Raw genomic sequence first — 19957 nt, forward strand, 5'->3', positions numbered from 1 at the left:
CATTTATGTCACTACAGGGTCGCTACTCAGGCCTGCTGTTGCTGCGGCATGGGTGAGTAGTGCTATTGAAAGGTGGGCAGATAACTTGTCATCTGAGGTAGACACCCTGGACAGGGATAACGTGCTTTTGACTCTGGGTCACATCAGGGACGCTGCAGCATATTTAAAAGAAGCTGTAAGGGATATTGGCCTTTGGGTTCAAGGGCCAATGCCATGGCGGTCTCAGCAAGGAGAGCGTTGTGGATACATCAATGGAATGCTGATGCTGACTCTAAGAAGGCGACGGAGTCTCTTCCGTTTAACGGTAGGGTCTTGTTTGGCGACGGCTTCACTCACCTGGTGTCTACGGCTACCGCAGGTAAGTCTTAATTTTTACCTCATGTCCCTGCACAGCAGAAGAAATCGCCTCACTATCATATGCAGTCCTTTCGGCCCAATAAATTAAAAAAAGAATGTGGGTCCTCCTTCCTTGCTGCGAGGAGGAGGGGACGGGGAAAAAGGTCACAGGCTGTGGCAAGTTCCCAGGAGCAGAAGTCCTCTCCGGCTTCTACCAAATACACCGGTCTGGGTGCACTCGGATCTGGAGTCAGGTCTGGGTGCACTCGGATCTGGATCCTTGGATAGTAGACATAGTAACCCAGGGGTACAAGTTAGAGTTTCAGGACGTGCTCCCTCACCGATTTTTCAAATCGGCCTTGCCAGCTTCTCTTCCAGAAAGGGAGATAGTAAGCGATGCGATACTAAAGTTATGTCAAAATCAAGTGATTGTCACGGTACCCCCGTCTCAACAGGGGGAAGGGTTTTATTCGAGCCTGTTCGTGGTCCTGAAGCCGGATGGCTCAGTCAGACCGATTCTAAACATAAAATCCCTCAATTTCTTTCTGAAAAAAATTCAAGTTCAAGATGGAGTCTCTACGAGCAGTGATCTCCAGTCTGGAGGAGGGGGATTTTATGGTGTCGGTCGACATAAAGGATGCCTACTTACACGTCCCCATATATCCTCCACATCAGGCTTATCTGAGGTTTGCTGTGCAGGATTGTCATTACCAATTTTAGATGTTGCCGTTTGGTCTGTCCACGGCTCCGAGGATTTTCACCAAAGTAATGGCGGAAATGATGGTTCTCACAATTATCCCGTACTTGGACGATCTCCTCATAAAGGCGAGGTCCAAGGAGCAATTGTTGAAGAATGTTGCCCTTTTACTGACGATTCTGCAACAACACGGTTGGCTCCTAAATTTGCCAAAATCACAGTTGGATCCAACGACACGGCTGTCGTTCCTGGGTATGATTCTGGATACAGAATTGCAAAGAGTTTTTCTTCCAGTGGAAAAAGCTATGGAAATACAGAACATGGTAAAACAGATTCTGAAACCGGCAAAGGTGTCAGTTCTTCACTGCACTCTGTTGCTGGGTAAGATGGTGGCAGCCTACTAGGCTATCCCGTATGGAAGGTTCCATGCCAGGGTGTTTCAGTGGAACCTGCTGGACTAGTGGTCCGGGTCTCACCTGGACATGCACCGGAAAATAATTCTGTCTCCCAGGACCAGAATTTCCCTTCTGTGGTGGCTGCACAGTTCTCACCTTCTGGATGGACGCGGGTTCGGGATTCAGGATTGGATCCTGGTGACCACGGATGCAAGCCTCCGAGGCTGGGGAGCAGTCACACAGGGAAGAGACTTTCAGGGAAAGTGGTCAAGCCAGGAAGCTTGTCTACACATAAACACTCTGGAATTAAGAGCCATCTACAATGGCATACTGCAAGCAGGACATCTTCTTCGAGGTCTGCCGGTCTTGATTCAGTCAGACAACGTGACAGCAGTGGCGTACGTAAACCGCTAAGGCGGAACATAAAGCAGAGCGGCAATGGCCGATGCCACGAAGATTCTTCACTGGGCGGAAAGGCATGCCAGCGCTCTGTCAGCGGTCTTCATTCCAGGAGTGGACAACTGAGAAGCAGACTTCCTCAGCAGACACGATCTCCATCCAGGAGAGTGGGGTCTTCATCAAGAGGTCTTTGCAGAAGTGACAAGTCGTTGGGGAGTTCCTCAAGCGTCCCGCCTCAACAAGAGACTTCAGAGATATTGTTCCAGGTCAAGGGACCCTCAAGCGATAGCGGTGGACGCCCTAGTGACACCGTGGGTGTTTCAGTCGATCTATGTGTTCCCTCCACTTCCACTCATTCCAAAGGTGATAAAAATTATAAGAAGAACAAGGGTTCAGGCGATCCTCATTGTTCCGGATTGGCCAAAAAGGGCCTGGTATCCAGATCTTCAGGAGTTGCTCATAGAAGATCCCTGGCCTCTTCCTCTTCGGGAGGACCTGTTACAACAGGGGCCGTGTGTGTATCAGGACTTACCGCGGCTGCGTTTGACGGCGTGGCGGTTGAACGCCAAATCTTAGCCCGAAAGGGTATTCCCAGTGAAGTCATTCCTACACTTCTTCATGCTACAAAAGAAGTGACGGCAAAGCATTACCACCGTATTTGGAGAAAATATGTGTCTTCGTGTGAATCCAAGAAGGCTCCTCCGAAAGAATTTCACCTGGGGCGTTTGCTCCATTTCCTACAAGCAGGTGTGGATGCGGGCCTAAAGTTAGGCTCTATTAAAGTACAGATTTCGGCCTTGTCGATCTTTTTTCAAAAAGAATTGGCAGCCCTTCAAGAAGTTCAGACCTTCGTAAAAGGCGTGCTGCACATCCAACCTCCCTTTGTGCCCCCAGTGGCACCTTGGGACCTTAATGTGGTGTTGCAACTCTTGCAATCACATTGTTTTGAACCTTTGCGAAAGGTTGAGTTAAAATTCCTTACTTGGAAAGTGGTCATGTTGTTGGCCTTGGCGTCTGCAAGGCGAGTGTCTGAGTTGGCGGCTTTGTCTCACAAAAGCCCCTATTTGATTTTCCATGCTGATAGAGCGGAGTTGAGAACTCGTCAGCAATTTCTGCCGAAACTGGTTTAATCATTTCATGTTAACCAGCCAATTGTGGTGCCAGTGGCTACTGACGCTTTGGCGGAGTCAAAGTCTCTCGATGTGGTCAGAGCTTTGAAGATCTATGTCGCCAGAACGGCGCAGATTAGGAAAACAGAGGCTCTGTTTGTCCTGTGGGCTCCCAACAAGACTGAGGCTCCTGCTTCTAAGCAGACTATTATGCGCTGGATTTGTAATACGATTCAGCAGGCTCATTCTAATGCAGGATTGCCGTTACCGAAATCGGTGAAAGCCCATTCTACCAGAAAGGTGGGCTCATCCTGGGCGGCTGCCCGGGGAGTCTCGGCGTTACAACTTTGCCGAGTTGCTACTTGGTCGGGTTCAAACACCTTTGCGAAGTTTTACAAGTTTGATACCCTGGCTGAGGAGGACCTCTTGTTTGGTCAATCGGTGCTGCAGAGTCATCCGCACTCTCCCGCCCGTTCTAGAGCTTTGGTATACACCTCATGGTTCTTGAAGCATCCCCAGTATCCTCTAGGACGTATGAGAAAACAGGATTTTAATACCTACCGGTAAATCCTTTTCTCTTAGTCTGTAGAGGATGCTGGGTGCCCGTCCCAGTGCGGGCTGTACCTGCAGATTGGTTATAGTTACGCTCAGGTTGCGTCGAGTACAGTCAATCTGTGACTGTTGTTGGTTATGCCGTTGCATGCGTTGTTGTTGTTGAATGCCATGTTGTATGGCGTGTTAGTGGTGTGAGCTGGTATGTATCTCACCTTAGTTTGAAATAATTAAATAAATCCTTTTCCTCGAATTGTCTGTCTCCCTGGGCACAGTTCCTATAACTGGAGGCTGGAGGAGGGGCATGGAGGGAGGAGCCAGTTCACACCCATTCAAAGTCTTATAGTGTGCCCATGTCTCCTGCGGATCCCGTCTATACCCCATGGTTCTTGAAGCATCCCCAGCATCCTCTACGGACTAAGAGAAAAGGATTTACCGGTAGGTATTAAAATCCTATTATTCTATTGAAAGTCGAAACTGCCGTCTTGTCGGAAAGATGGCAGTTTCCGACTATTTTAAGTCGGAAGGGGTTCCGACCTATTCAATAGACCCATAATTTTTACGACAAGTCGGGAATACCGACTTTCCGGAAGCAAGTGGATCGGCGGAATAGCCTCCAATCCCCGTGCTTCTGTCGGAAACGGGGACAAATACGTCAGGTTTTGGTCCCGTTTCCGACAATTTCAATCCGACTTTTTTTTAAAGCTGGATTGAGGAGATGAGATGGGGGAGCGGGGCGGCGGGCTATAGGACCAGTAGGGCATATAGGCAGGTACCTGACGGCGTCCCCCTGGCAAGGCTACTCTCTCTCCTGGCAGTGCTCCCCGGGCCGACACTCGGCTGTGTGGCTAGCGGGGATCTGAGGCTCCCTCCAGCCCCTCCCTGTGATCTCACACACGGGGAGGGCTGACTGCTGACAGCAGCACGGACGGGACACTGCGAACAGCCAAATCCAACAGTCAGATTTTGCCGCTCATTGAATAGGGCTTGTCGGATCCATTCCGACAAATGCATGTTGGAATGGATCCGACAGCAATTGAATATACCCCTAACTGTCACAGCGTGAACAGATAACTCTACAACATTACATATACATATTTAAATATAGTTCCATTAGATAAATCTCAATCTTTCTGCTTGTTTTATTAGATGTATAATCTCTGCTTTTCTTATGTTCTGCTCCAATGGTTTAATTTAAAACAACACTTTGCTGAAATAACGTACAATGGGCCGTATTCAGTATGTGTTGCATCAGCAATGCAAATGCATTTTTCAGTTTTTTGACCCACTGCACATGCGCAGGGCCTGTTCTGCGCATCCGCGGGCCGGGCAATGTGGTAGCATCGCAGTGATGAGAGTGCCTCTGCCTGACTGAAAGACAGACTCATTCGCGGCGTGGTCGGGGGCGGTGACATGGCATTGCAGGTGCGTGGTAGCAAAAACGGGGGAGGGTCACGGAAGTTTTCAGGGCAGCCACATGATGTCACATGGGGCCATTGCGAGGGGTAAGATGGCTACCCTTATTTATTTTGCTGGGTCTACGATGCAATCGGAATTGCATTGCAATCGCATCGCCTGGCGGCAATTAGCATGTAGGGCGGCTTTGCCCTGTGTTGGGCGCAGTGTCGTTTCTTGGGGCGGGTGAGCCATGCAACCGCACGGGGCGCCCGCCGCAGCACTTCTGCGGATCCTTGCTTCCCCCTCCTCCCTCTTCCCAAGTACTCCGCTCGTGGGGCGGAGTTTCGTGGAATGACGCCATTGCGTCGTGACATTTTTAAATCTCGCACTGGGAGCCAAATTGGCTAGAAACAGCCCTGGCTGGGCGGACCCCAGCATGTGATTGTTAGCAGTTGCACTTTTCATAAATTAGCAAAACTGCAACTGTTGCTGAATAAGGTCCAAAGACAATAGTTAATGATTTTAATAAGTATATATTTTGACAAATGTTAGTACTGACATTACTGCATACTTTCCAACTTTTCAATGGATCCATCCAAGAGAACCTAGTGGGGCACCATGAATAATATGTGGCCTGCCTGCCCGCTGTACAATGCAGCAGTTTGTACAGGGAGGTGGGGTCACAATAATATGTTATGCAGCACCCAGACAAGGAGGTCTACTCTTCTTGGATTCATGAAGAACTTTGGAAGTCATCCATACATTCCAGAATAGTAGGCAAGTTTGCAGTTATAACTATGGGGCCTATTTATTGCTCGGTGCTCCGGTGCGGTCCGCAAGCTCTGTCCCTGCATGCAATAATTGATACATCCATGCTATGTGATCAATTATCGTAGTGCAGATTGGGTCGATTTTAGCACATGCCAACCACATCCTTGGATGCAGGTGGTAATAAATCAGCCCCTATATCTGAAATACTTTGATGCTTCCCATAAGCCTCTTACATGCATCGCAGTTCACTTAACTGAAATTGTTTTTAAAGCTTCTCCGAAATGTTTATGATCATTTTTGTTTTACAACATGGCAGGTGAAGGCGTGGAAATTAATTAGTCCACGTTGGCTATAGCATGAAGACAGCAAAAAAAAAAATCATTTTATGGGAGTTGAAAACAATTATTATGTTGTACTGCAGCTAATGGAAAAGTTTCTATACTTTGCAGTTTTATAACCTCTTAACTATCATGTTCTCAAAGCAACTGGCCATTTGCCCACTGTGAAATGCAGAATGAATGCATCTCTCTGAGGAGCCAGGAGGCGGACATTTTTACCACATTTGTACCGTGCGGTTGTCACTGATGTATCTGAGGCTGATAGAAATACACTGGAACCTATAATTCTTCATTCTGTTTTCACACCTATGGGTAAGCTTATCTGTATATGCAGGAAGACCCCACCCAGTGTAACACCCTTTGGTTGTGGTTTCACCTACATGTTTACCACAAATACCAGGATGCAGCTCCGTTTTAGGGAAATAAATTTGGTTTTCAGTATCACAAAGCACTTCAGCTAATATCACGTACTCTACAATCACACGCATCAGGCAGGAAATATACTGTAATGCCTTCTTTTCTCACAGACTCACACACTACAATCTCACTGCTGCAAGGATTGCTCAACCAACACAGGCTACGTTATCAGACTGAATAACAATTGGAGTTTATTTAAAAGGGAACAGATGCAGAAATGAAAGAGGAAATTGTGACATAGGGAATTATAATTAAAAACATTACTATACTTTACATAGCTAAAATACCTTATGTCCCACTGCAGCAAGGTCTTTTGTGGAGGCCCATATTCACCAGGAGACTACCAGGCACAAAGGTACCAAGAGAAAGACTCCCAAACGCTGTGTACACACTAGGACAGTGGATCGGCCTATCTGACGATTGCTAAGTGCATACACACTTACCAATCGTCAGCCCGATGTGTCGTGCCTGTCATAACAACTGGGCAACATTTACATGTGACCGGCCATTTGTGATGTCAGTCACTGCCGTCCTCTGCTGCACAATGCGCCGGTGTCCCTGCTTCATCTTAAAGTTTATTTGCAGCAAACGCTTCTGGTTTGCCTTGAATAGTGTGCCCTCTAGTGTGCATGGACACGTGCGTATGAAATCAATGGAGTGCGTGGACACATCAACTAGTCGCAGCAAAGTGCATATAATCACTGATTCGTGAGTGCGCATCGCAACAATCGATTATATGTGGGATGAGCAGGGACAGATCTGTATTTGCAGATCTGTCGGCCATCGGCTGTGCTGCAAGGCCGACATATCGCTAGTACACACCTGCCAACATGCCCACCATATATCAGCTCAGCTGTTCCATTGAATGGCATATATATATATTTGCCAGTGTGTATCCACCTTAAGGCATTAGTATACAACAGTAGCAACAAAAATGTGGCATGTTGGGAGCAAAGCTTTATGTACAGTTCATGTTGGATAGTGTACAATATTCCCATGTGAACAATAACACTACTCGCAGGGAAACTATAGCACTACTTTCCAGTGGCGGAACTAGCGAGCGGTGGGCCCAGGTGCGACAAAATGCTTTGGGCCCCCCATCCCATCCAAGTCCTTACCCTCACCCCTGGAGAGGATCTGGTGAGGGGGACCTGCTCAGGGCCAGAGAAATGGATACCTAGCAACAGTGCCGTAACTAGACATTTTAGCACTTTGTGCAAGAAACGGCATCAGAGCCCCACCCCTGCATGCAAAACAGGGGCAGTGCGCGCCGTAGGCGCGTGCAAAAATACATAGTGGCGTGGCTTCGTGGGGAAGGGGTGTGGCCACAAAATAATACCAATTCATAAAACGGTGCACAGTAGTCTCCATTATTCAAATTACGCCGCACAGTAGCACCACTACACCAGGTAGAGACCCTTTTACACCTTATGGCGGACAGATTCCTCTTTTTACACATTACGACAGTGTCCCCTTTTTACACATTGCGGCAGACAGCGCCCCCCTTTTTACACATAACGGCAGACAGCATGCCCTTTTTACACATAGCGGCAGACAGCGTGCACTTTTTACACATAACGGCAGACAGCGTCCCCTTTTTACACATAACGGCAGACAGCGTGCCCTTGTTAAACATAACGGCAGACAGTGTCCCCTTTTTACACATTACGGCAGACAGTGTGCCCTTGTTACACATTACGGCAGACAGCATCCCCCTTTTTACACATTACGGCAGGCAGATTCCCCCTTTTTACACATTGCGGCAGGCAGATTCCCCCTTTTTACACATAACGGCAGACAGCGTCCCCTTTTTACACATAACAGCAGACAGCGTGCCCTTGTTACACATAGCGTCAGACAGCGTACACTTTTTACACATAACCGCAGACAGCGTGCCCTTGTTAAACATAGCGGCAGACAGCGTACACTTTTTACACATAACGGCAGACAGCGTGCCCTTTCTACACATAATGGCAGACAGCGTCCCCTTTTTACACATTACGTCAGACAGTGTGCCCTTGTTACACATCACGGCAGACAGTGTGCCCTTGTTACACATCACGTCAGGCAGATTCCCCCTTTTTACACATTGCGTCAGGCAGATTCCCCCTTTTTACACATTACGTCAGGCAGATTCCCCCTTTTTACACATTGCGGCAAGCAGATTCCCCCTTTTTACACATTGCGGCAGGCAGTCCCCCATTTTTATACATTGCGGCAAGCAGTCCCCCTTTTTGAAGAAAGAAAGAAAGAAAGAAAGAAAGAAAGAAAGAAAGAAAGAAAGAAAGAAAGAAAGAAAGAAAGAAAGAAAGAAAGAAAGAAAGAAAGAAAAAAAGAAAGAAAGAAAGAAGAATTATACTTACCCTCTCCGCTGGCTCAGGCTCCTCGGTGCAGCTTCTGGTCACGATTCCCGGGCAGGACAGAAGGAGCAGTAGGGATGTGGAGGAGGGAGCCGCAGCAGCGCTGTGTTATTGGTGGAGGCGCTGCTGCTGCTGCCCCTCTGCTTAACTATAGGCTGTTCTCGGAAGACAGCCTATAGTGAAGCAGAGGGACAGCAGCAGCAGCGCCTCAACCAGTAGTAAAGCGCTGCTGCGGCTCCCTCCTCCTCCTTCTCCCCCATACCGCTGCGCTCCTCTCCTCTCTGTCCGGGCGGCTGTGTGCTGCGGGCAGCGGTTGCCCGCAGCACACAGCGGCATGTAATGAGTCAGTTTGACTCATTACATGCTTTGGGCCCCTGGACAGTGGCGGGCCCCAGTGCAACGCACTAGTTGCACTGGCGGTAGTTCCGCCTCTGCTACTTTCATAGGGACAATATCACTACTCCCAGGCAGACAATATCATTACTCCAAGGTGGACAATAACACTACTCCCAGGTGAGCGATATCACTACTCCCAGGTGAACAATGGTGGTAATTCAGATCTGATCACAGCAGCAAATTTGGGGTGTAGTACGGTATGCCGGCGGCGGGGCTCCCGGCGACCAGCATACCAGCGCCGGGAGCCCGACCGCCGGCATACCGACAGTGTGGCGAGCGCAAATGAGCCCCTTGTGGGCTCGCTGCGCTCGCCACGCTGCGGGCACGGTGGCGGCCATGCTATTTTATTCTCCCTCCAGGGGGGTCGTGGACCCCCACGAAGGAGAATATATGTCGGTATGCCGGGTGTCGGGATTCCGGCGCCGGTATACTGTGCGCCGGGATCCCAACATTCGGCATACAGAAGACCACCCGCAAATTTGTTAGCTAATGGGCAAAACCATGTGCACTGCAGGGGTGGGAGTGTGGGGGGCAAATATAACATCTGCAAAGAGAGTTAGATTTGGGTGGGTTATATTGTTTCTGTGCAGGGTAAATATTGTCTGCTTTATTTTTACACTGCAATTTAGATTTCAGTTTGAACACACCACACCCAAATCTAATTCTCTGCACATGTTATATCTGCCCACCCTGCAGTGCACATGGGCCCTCATTCCGAGTTGTTCGCTCGCTAGCTGCTTTTAGCAGCATTGCACACGCTAAGCCGCCGCCCTCTGGGAGTGTATCTTAGCTTAGCAGAATTGCGAACGAAAGATTAGCAGAATTGCGAATAGAAATTTTTTTGCAGTTTCTGAGTAGCTCCAGACTTGCTCCTACATTGCAATCAGTTCAGTCAGTTTCGTTCCTGGTTTGACGTCACAAACACACCCAGCGTTCGCCCAGACACTCCCCCATTTCTTCAGACACTCCCGCATTTTTCCCAGAAACGACAGCGTTTTTTCGCACACTCCCAGAAAACGGGCAGTTTCCGCCCAGAAACACCCACTTCCTGTCAATCACACTACGATCACCAGAACGATGAAAAAGCTTCGTTATGCCGTGAGTAAAATACCTAACTTTTGTGTAGAATAACTAAGCGCATGCGCTCTGCGAACCTTGCGCATGCGCAGTAAGCGACTAATCGCAGTATAGCGAAAATCGGCAACGAGCGAACAACTCGAAATTACCCCCATGGTTTTACCCAACTGCTAACAAATGTGCTGCTGCGATCAACTCTGAATTACCCTCTAAGTATGAAGAAAGATCCTCAGATGCTGCTAAATAAATACCCAGATTTGAAATTACTGCTGTAGACCATTTTATTGTCCCTAATAATGAATGAATCAAATATTTATTGTGATAGTGATGCTTGAATGTTAACAGCCCAAAAGGTGGCAAAATAGGCTCAGCACGGGGTGAAAAACAGTGGCAAAGGGTTTAATATTGGCTATTGCTGCTTTCGCTCTGACAAATGCTTGCTGATCGCTAAGCAGTAGCTAAGTAAGGGCCTAATTCAGACCTGATCGCTGGGCAGTGATTTTTGCTGTCCTGCGATCAGATAATCGCCGCCTACAGGGGGAGGGTATTTGAGCTGTGCAAGTGTGCGAACGCATGTGTAGCAGAGCTGCACAAACTAATTTTGTGCAGTCCCTGCGCAGCCCAGGACTTACTCAGCCGCTGCGATCACTTCAGCCTGTCCGGGACCGGAAATTGACGTCAGACACCCTCCCTGAAAACGCTTGGACACGCCTGCGTTTTTCCAGACACTCCCAGAAAACGGTCAATTGCCACCCACAAATGCCCTCTTCCTGTCAATCTCCTTGCATTTGCCCATGCGATCGCATTTTTCACACCATCTCATCGATATGCACTGATGCCTGGTGCAGGCGTCCGACGCGCCTGCGCATTGCGGTGCATACGCATGCGCAGTCCGGACCTGATCGCAGGCTGTGAGAAAACGCAGCCTAGCGATCAGGTCTGAATTACCCCGTGTTAGAACTCAATTGTTTATACTGTATACAGGTGGTATTTAGTATGCCAGCTGTTGGGATCCCGGCGCTCAGTATACCGGCGCAGGAATCCCGACACCCGGCATACTGACAACTATTCTCCCTCTTGGTGGTCCACGACCCCCCTGGAGAGAGAATAAATAGTGCGCGCCACCGTGCCGCAGCGTGGCGAGCGCAGCGAGCCTGCAAGGGGCTCATTTGCGCTCACCCAGCTGCCAGTATGCCGGCGCCGGTATGCTGGCCGCCAGGGTCCCGGCCGCCGGCATACCATACTACACCCCTGTATACATTAAGTAGCTTTTCTGCAGTACCAAAGTAATTGCTCTGCAGAGAGTGGCAACATTGGTATAACAATTTAAGAAGTAAAAATAGTCTTGGACGGTGACAGGGCTGTTTCTACACAATTTGGCTCCCAGTGCAAACATTAGAAAAATGCAACAATCCCCCCCCCCCCTCCATAGACATTCGATGCATGCACAAAAGGGGACGTGGCCTCACTAAAATGGGCATGTCCTTGCAGCAAAAGGCTACCTTACACCCAAGCCTTTGACCCTGCAAACCACTGATAAAGATAAATTCCACCATATTATTCCCCAAACAGTAATGTCCCCTGCACCGTATTATGCCCCACGCAGTAATGTCTCTTGCACCATATTACGTTTCACACAGTAATGCCCCCTGTTCCATATGCCCCATACAGTAAATGACCCTTGCACCATATGCCCTACACAGTAAATGCCTCTTGCACAATTGCCAGCCTCACATAATAATCCTGCCCCACTGCTTGATCATTGTTGGGGGTTTCACACCGTCGCTGCTGCCACCACTGCCTTCCTCTAACAGCCTGCAGCTGTCCCTCTGTCCCGGCCGGCACTTCAGGGGAGCGATGTCCATCCCAAAATGGCTGCCGCCACCTCTAGCATCCTTCAAAACTGTCCTCTCTGTGGCGATGGCCATTTTGGGACTATTAGTATTTTGACGGCCAGACCACATGAAATACTATGCAAACACTGGCCACAGGCGCCGCGGCCCTAAAAATGGACCTGGAGGGTGATGTAAGAGGGCATATTGCCATCTTTTCCAACTCAATTGAGACATGTCTCCTCAAGGAACAAGCTCACCATTTATAGGTCAGAGTCAACTTTAAGAACTACTTATTTTAAACCAGAAAAGCTAATCATAATTTTAGTAACATTGAAAAATATAATGAGACAGCTTCACTGCCCATGGTTGAATTTATGATTACTTACTGTACGTACTTAGTGTTAGTGTATTCAAATTAAATGTCTTTGTCACTTTTTAACCATCATTGTTTATATATCTTGTTCCACCCCCATTACCTGAAACCAGGACCTTACTATGTTTACATTTGGCTTATTTTTGCAGCTTTAGAAATTCCAGAATAGCTACTACCACTTATCTCAATCCACAATCTTCTCTTCTTCAATAGAGTGAAAAAGAAGGTTGTGGATCTGCACCAGCTTGAAAAAATAAGAATTATGAATAAATGAGAAAATATATGAAAAAAACAAAAATGCTGACTATTATTGTAAATCATAAATAGTACTAAGTTTTGGTGGTGCTCCCATGGATTTTGTAGTTAACCTACAGGAAGAAACAAGAGAAAGACACTCTCTGGATGGGCATCAGATTCCGACGTACGTTTCACCTGTGAGCTAGGCTTGTTCACGGAAGCCCCGTGTTCTCTCTCACCTAGTCTCCATATAAATAGGATGCGCTAGCCAATCGTGGATGCGGGAATTAATTGTAATTATGTGTTGAAGCTCAACTTGATGGGAGCTATTATGAACTTGATTGAGAAGGATGGTGAAAAAACATTGCACATTAAAGCGTGGATTATGTATTTTGAATTATTGTGTAAATCATTGAATAATAAGATATAAACGAATCGATTATGCCATATTCATCTCAGCTGCAAGTCTGCATATTCATTTAATAGGTTACTCTGTTGCAGGATCATCCATATTGATACTTTTTTTGATTTCCTTTCTGACAACTACAATATAGGACTATCCTCCTGTTTAATAGCCCACCAGTTAAATAGCATATTCAGTGACACACATTGATACAATTTATTTGTATTGATCAATTTATATTCATTATTTATATTTGTTTGAATTGTTTCAACTTCTGTCTCTCCTCCGGTACTCTCTCATCTGGCTGATGGTGGCCCTGGATACAGACATTGTGCTTGTACCCAGACTAAATCACCATCACAACAGACAGTAGAAGTATCCCCCCACACACACTCTCTCATCTGGACATTTGTGACCGGGCCCCACAAGCCCTGTCTCCATTTAGTACAGAAAGTAGAAGTGTTTCCTCCTATTTCCTGAATTAATCGGCCCACGGCCATACTATCCTGAATGCGCCCGATCACGTCCGATCTTGGAAGCTAAGCAGGTATGACCTGGTCAGTACATGGATGGGAGACCTCCAGGGAATACTAGGTGCTGTGGGCCATTTTTTCAGGAGATTTTCACACTATATAATAACATTTTTTTCTTATTCTCATTTTCTGTACTCTCATTTATTAGTTTCTCAACCTGATCAGGATACAGGCCCTTTTCCTAATCAGTACAGAAAGCACAAGTATTTCCTGATTCAATCAGCCCACGGCCATACTATCCTGAATGCGCCCGATCGCGCCCGATCACGTCCGATCTTGGAAGCTAAGCAGGTATGGCCTGGTCAGTACGTGGATGGGAGACCTCTAGGGAATACTAGGTGCTGTGGGCCATTTTTCCTCAGGAGATTTTCATACCACTTTTATCCTATTCTAAGCTTATCATACATTCCGACCCTTTCTGTGACCATGTGGATATTGTGATTTCCAAACAAATATCCAATAATAACTACAATATTTTCACCTGCCATATCTTGAACCATATTTGGTATAACGGCAATCAAGATTTTTATTATCACTTTTTGTTCACCTATAGTGACTCTTTTTATAGTGAAACATTAAAAGTCAAGTTTTAACAAAACATCCTAGTGGAAGGACTCAAACGGGTCCTTCCCTTTATCATCTATCCTCTATCATATTCAATATAAGAGTGCTTCCACACAAGGTTATTTTGTCATTCTCTTGTTTCTTCTTCTTCAATAGAGCTCTGCTGAATAGAACTGGACATGTTGAGGACTCCAATATGGGCCCTCATTCCGAGTTGATTGCATGTAACAACTTTTTGCTGCTAGTGCGATCAACTAGACGCCGCCTATGGGGAAGTGTATTTTAGCATAGCAGGGCTGCGATCACTTGTGCAGCCCTGCTATGCTAAAAAAGTTTCCTGCAAAACAAGACCAGGGTAAGAGTTACTTACCCTGTGCGACGGATCCAGCGACGAAGGTCCCGGGATTGACGTCACACATCTGCCCTCCAAACGCCTGGATCCGCCTGTGTCCGCCTCACAACGCCTTGAAAACGGTGAGTATCCGCCCCAGAACGCCACCCGTCTGTCAGTCTTCATGCGATCACCGCTGCAATCACTTTCTTCGCTGGCGGTGTCGCTGCCCGGCGACAACAACGACGTACGTGTGCATTGCAGCCGCTGTGCAGCTGCAGTCCCGACCTGTTAGCACTGCAGCGAAGAACCGCTGCATGCGAACGGGTCGGAATGACCCCCATGGTAAGCTGCAGAGCAATCAGTATCCCAAAGTTGTTTTCAGGTAAGGAAATCTTAGGGACCATCTCTATTTATTTCACAGTGATGGCATAGGGAGTTTGTCCAAAAGTAGACAATCTGTTTAATCTGTATAGAATCTGTATTCAGTCTGTATAGAGGGAGAGATATATGAAGCAGGGAAAAGAGTGGAGAAGTGAGCCAGTGTAGAAATTGCCCATGTCAACCAATCAGCTTTGAGGTAACATCTATCAAGTACATTTATAAAATTATATGTAGCAGCTGATTGGTTGGGCAACCTCTATCTTTTCACTGCTTAATGCATCTCCCACACTTTTTTTTAAATAGTTAACACTTATATCATTGCTGGCTTGAATTTAATTTCTAGGTTATACTGCATTCAGATCGCAAATGCCGGATCCTACCCGGTAAGAGAAACGTGTACTTAACGGGTGGGATCCGGCATTTGCGCTCCGTTGCTGGCTTTCCGACCCGGCAATATACCGGGTCGGTTGCCATAGCAGCGGAGGGCGCAGCAGCAGCAGGGGCGGGGGTGGAGGCGGCGCTGGGAGATGAGCTCATCTCCTGCGCCGCCTCTCCCTATGCTGTGAATGGGAGCCGTGTCGCATCGGAACGGCTCCCATTCACACTGCGCCTGACCCAGTAATCAACCCGGTAATAACCCTTCTTTTTTACCGGGTTGAATTACCGGGTCAGGCGACCCGCTAATTCTGAAAAGGAGCTTTCACATCGCACACTGACCCGTTTCGATACGGCAATATGCCGTGTCGATACCGGGTTTTTAGTGCGATGTGAAAGGGGTATTACTGTGGTATGCAAACATTTTTGCAGAAAGAGGATCAATGCAACACACTCTATTTAACATGATAGTACTTTTGGTTTCCTGTCTGAGGCTAAGGTGGTCATTCCGAGTTGATCGCACGTAGCAACTTTTTGCTGCTCGTGTGATCAACTTGACGCCGCCTATGGGGGAGTGTATTTTAGCATAGCAGGGTTGCGAACGCTTGTGCAGCCCTGCTATGCTAAAAAAGTTTCATGCAAACAAGACCTACTTACCCTGTGCGGCGGATCCAGCGATGAAGGTACCGGGATTGACGTCAGACATCCGCCCTCCAAATGCCTGGACACGCCTGTGTTTAGATCTCCACGCCCGGAAAATGGTATCTGCGCCGGAACGCCTCCCGCCTGTCAATCTTCTTGCGATCGCGCTAGCGATCACTTTCTTCTTTGTTCTGGACGCTGCCTGGCGACGGGCAATGACGCGCATGCGTAATGCTGCCACCGCGCATGCGCAGTTCCGACCCGTTCGCACCGCAGCGAAGAACCGCTGAGTGCGACCGGGTCGGAATGACCCCCTGAGGACCTAATTCAGATCTGATAGCAGCAGCAAATTTGTTAGCAGTTGGGCAAAACCATGGGGGTCATTCCAACCTGATCGCTTGCTGCAGTTTGTCGCAGCGTAGCAATCAGGTTGGAACTGCGCATGCGCCGGCACCGCAGTGCGCCGGAGCATGGCAGTCGTCGCTGCCAAGTGATCGCCTCTGAGACAAAGGCGGTCGCTGGGCGGGAGGGGGCTGAACGGCGCCGTTAAGCCCCGTTTAGTAGGCACGGTCCGGTCAACGAAGGCGTAGCCGGACCGTTGGGGGGGGCGTGCCACGGCAGCTGCGTGACATCTCACGCAGCCGCTGCAGCCAGCGGCAGCGACACACAACTCCCGGCCAGCCGCAGGAGCTGCGCTGGCCGGGAGTTACTCCGCAAATACAAGAGCATCGCCGATGTGTGATGCTTTTGTATTTGTGCGGGCGGGAGGGCGGCACTGACATGCGGGGCGGACTAACCCTGTGCTGGGCGTCCCCCCGCATGTCTAAGTTCATGATCGTAGCTGTGCTAAATTTAGCACAGCTACGATCAACTCGGAATGACCCCCCATGTGCACTGCAGGTGTGGCAGATATAATATGTGCAGAGAGAGTAGATTTGGGTGGGGTGTGTTCAAACTGAAATCTAAATTGCAGTGTAAAAATAAAGCAGCCAGTATTTACCCTGCACAGAAACAAAATAACCCAACCAAATCTAACTCTCTCTGCACATGTTATACATGTTATATCTGCCACACCTGCAATGCACATGGGTGGTCATTCCGAGTTGATCGCACGTAGCAACTTTTTGCTGCTCGTGCGATCAACTTGACGCCGCCTATGGGGGAGTGTATTTTAGCATAGCAGGGCTGCGATCAGACCTACTTACCCTGTGCGACGGATCCAGCGATGAAGGTCCCGGGATTGACGTCAGACATCCGCCCTCCAAACGCCTGGACACGCCTGCGCTCGGATTTCCACGCCCAGGAAAACAGTGAGTAGACGCACCGGAATGCCTCCCCGCTGTCAATCTTCTTGCGATCGCGCTAGCGATCACTTTCTTCTTTGTTGTAGCTGCGCATGCGCAGTTCCAACCCGTTCGCACCGCAGCGAAGAACCGCTGCGTGCAAACGGGTCGGAATGACCCCCATGGTTTTGCCCAACTGCTAAAAAATTTCCTGCTACGATCAGCCTTTGATCTAGATGTGGCAAAAGTTCTGGAAAGCGCATTAGGTGAATACATACAAACTCTCTATACACACATATTACACCATCCTTTCTTTAAGTCACAAAAGGATGGCTAATTTAAGAACCAGGCTTCAGATGTAAAACCTATCCTGAGACCAGGGCCGAAACTAGTACTTCTCTCACCCGGGGCAAGACAGTAAATCTGCGCCGCCCCCCCACACACACACACACAAAAAGTATGTATAAAAATAATAATAATTAAAATACAATACAATGCAATACATATATATATATATATATATATATATATATATACCCATTACATAGATTGCATAGGGGGCACACTGACACACATATAGTGCAGGTCCCAGGGGAACACTGACACCCACACACAGACCAGGAGCACACTGACACAAAAACAGATTGTATATGAGCACATTGACACACACACACACACACACACACACACACACACACACACACACACACACACACACACACGGTATAGGGACCAGATGCACACTGACACACACACACACTAAATGTATAGGGACCAGATGCACACTGACACACACATACACACTGTATAGGGATCAGATGCACACTGACACACACACACACACACACACACACACACACACACACACACACACACACACACACACACTGCATAGGGACCAGATGCACACTGAAACACACACACTGTATAGGGACCAGATACACACTGACACTCACACAGACTGTATAGGGTCCAGATGAACACTGACACACACACACATTGTATAGGGACCAGATGCACACTGACACACACACACACACACACACACACACACACACACACACACACACACACACACACTGTATAGGGACCAGAGGCACACTGACACACACACTGTATAGGGACCACATGCACACTGACACACACTGTATACAGTGGCGGATTTAGCGGGGGGCGATTAGGGCGAACGCCCCCCCTACACATACCGGCACCGGGATGGAGGCCGGGTCCCGCCGCGCTGTTGGGAACGAGGTGGAGAGCGGTGCAGCGTGGCGGGGGAAGGGGAGAGAGAGAGAGCGTCCTGACGCGCATACAGCGGCTGAGCGGCCTCTGTTCTGACCACGCCCCCTCCTTCCTGTACGCGCGTCAGGACGCGCTCTCTCTCTCCCCGTCCCCCGCCGCGCTGCACCGCTCTCCACCTCGTTCCCAATGCCGCGGCGGCACCTGGCCTCCATCCGACTCCTCATGCTGCTGGCTGCAGCAGGTGTCACTGTCAGTGTGTATGCCATGTCTCCTACCCTCCAAACTAAAGTAAGTGTGTGTGTGTGTGTGTGTGCCCCCTCTGTGTTCCATGTCTCCCCCTCCGCTCCTAGCTAAAGTGTATATGTCCCTGCCAGTGGCGGATTTAGCGGGGGGCAATTAGGGCGAACGCCCCCCCTACACATACCGGCACCGGGATGGAGGCCGGGTCCCGCCGCGGTGTTGGGAACGAGGTGGAGAGCGGTGCAGCGCGGCGGGGGAAGGGGAGAGAGAGCGTCCTGACGCGCATACAGCGGCTGAGCGGCCTCTGTTCTGACCACGCCCCCTCCTTCCTGTACGCGCGTCAGGACGCTCTCTCTCTCTCTCCCCGTCCCCCGCCGCGCTGCACCGCTCTCCACCTCGTTCCCAATGCCGCCGCGGCACCCGGCCTCCATCCGACTCCTCATGCTGCTGGCTGCAGCAGGTGTCACTGTCAGTGTGTATGCCATGTCTCCTACCCTCCAAACTAAAGTAAGTGTGTGTGTGTGTGTGTGCCCCCTCTGTGTTCCATGTCTCCCCCCTCCGCTCCTAGCTAAAGTGTATATGTCCCTGCATTATTTTGGCTAATTCAGTGTACTGTAATGTGAATTTCGGCTCATTCTACATGCTGTAATGTGAATTTCGGCTCATACATTGTGCTATGATGTGAATTTCGGCTCATTCAGTGTGCTATAATGTGAATTTTGGCTCATTCTGCGTGCTATAATGTGAATTTTGGCTCATTCTGCGTGCTATAATGTGAATTTCGGCCCAGTCAGTGTGCTTTAACGTGAATTTTGGCTCATTCTGCGTGCTATGATGTGAATTTCGGCTTATTCTGCGTGCTATAATGTGAATTTCGGCTCATTCAGTGTGCTATAACGTGAATTTCGGCTCATTCAGTGTGCTATAACGTGAATTTTGGCTCATTCTGCGTGCTATAATGTGAATTTCGGCTCATACAGTGTGCTATAATGTGAATTTTGGATCATACTGTGTGCTACAATGTGAATTTCAGCTAATACAGTGTGCTATAATGTGAATTTCGGCTCATTCTGTGTGCTGTAGAAACAGAATTTGTCGGCAGATAAGAACCACTTGGCCCATCTAGTCTGCCCCTTTTTTTTTTTTTTACATTATTTTTTATCTCTAACCTTATCTGATCCTTATTTCTTTGTAAGAATATCCTTACGTCTATCCCATGCATGTTTAAATTGCCCTGTCTTAGCCTCTACCACCCCTGATGGAAGGAATG

The 19957-nt window shown here is 48.5% G+C and overlaps 1 protein-coding gene and 2 pseudogenes across 1 annotated transcript in view; 2 read left to right on the forward strand and 1 right to left on the reverse strand.

Moving 5' to 3' along the window:
- RAP1GAP2 (RAP1 GTPase activating protein 2) overlaps positions 1–19957 on the reverse strand; it is a 1491256-nt gene that overhangs the window by 1225711 nt on the left and 245588 nt on the right. The window lies entirely within an intron of this gene.
- On the forward strand, positions 13582–13699 carry LOC135053001 (5S ribosomal RNA; annotated as a pseudogene).
- LOC135051778 (5S ribosomal RNA) lies at positions 13849–13976 on the forward strand (annotated as a pseudogene).

Source organism: Pseudophryne corroboree, chromosome 2 (assembly GCF_028390025.1).
Source record: "Pseudophryne corroboree isolate aPseCor3 chromosome 2, aPseCor3.hap2, whole genome shotgun sequence".
NCBI classification, from domain to species: domain Eukaryota; kingdom Metazoa; phylum Chordata; class Amphibia; order Anura; family Myobatrachidae; genus Pseudophryne; species Pseudophryne corroboree.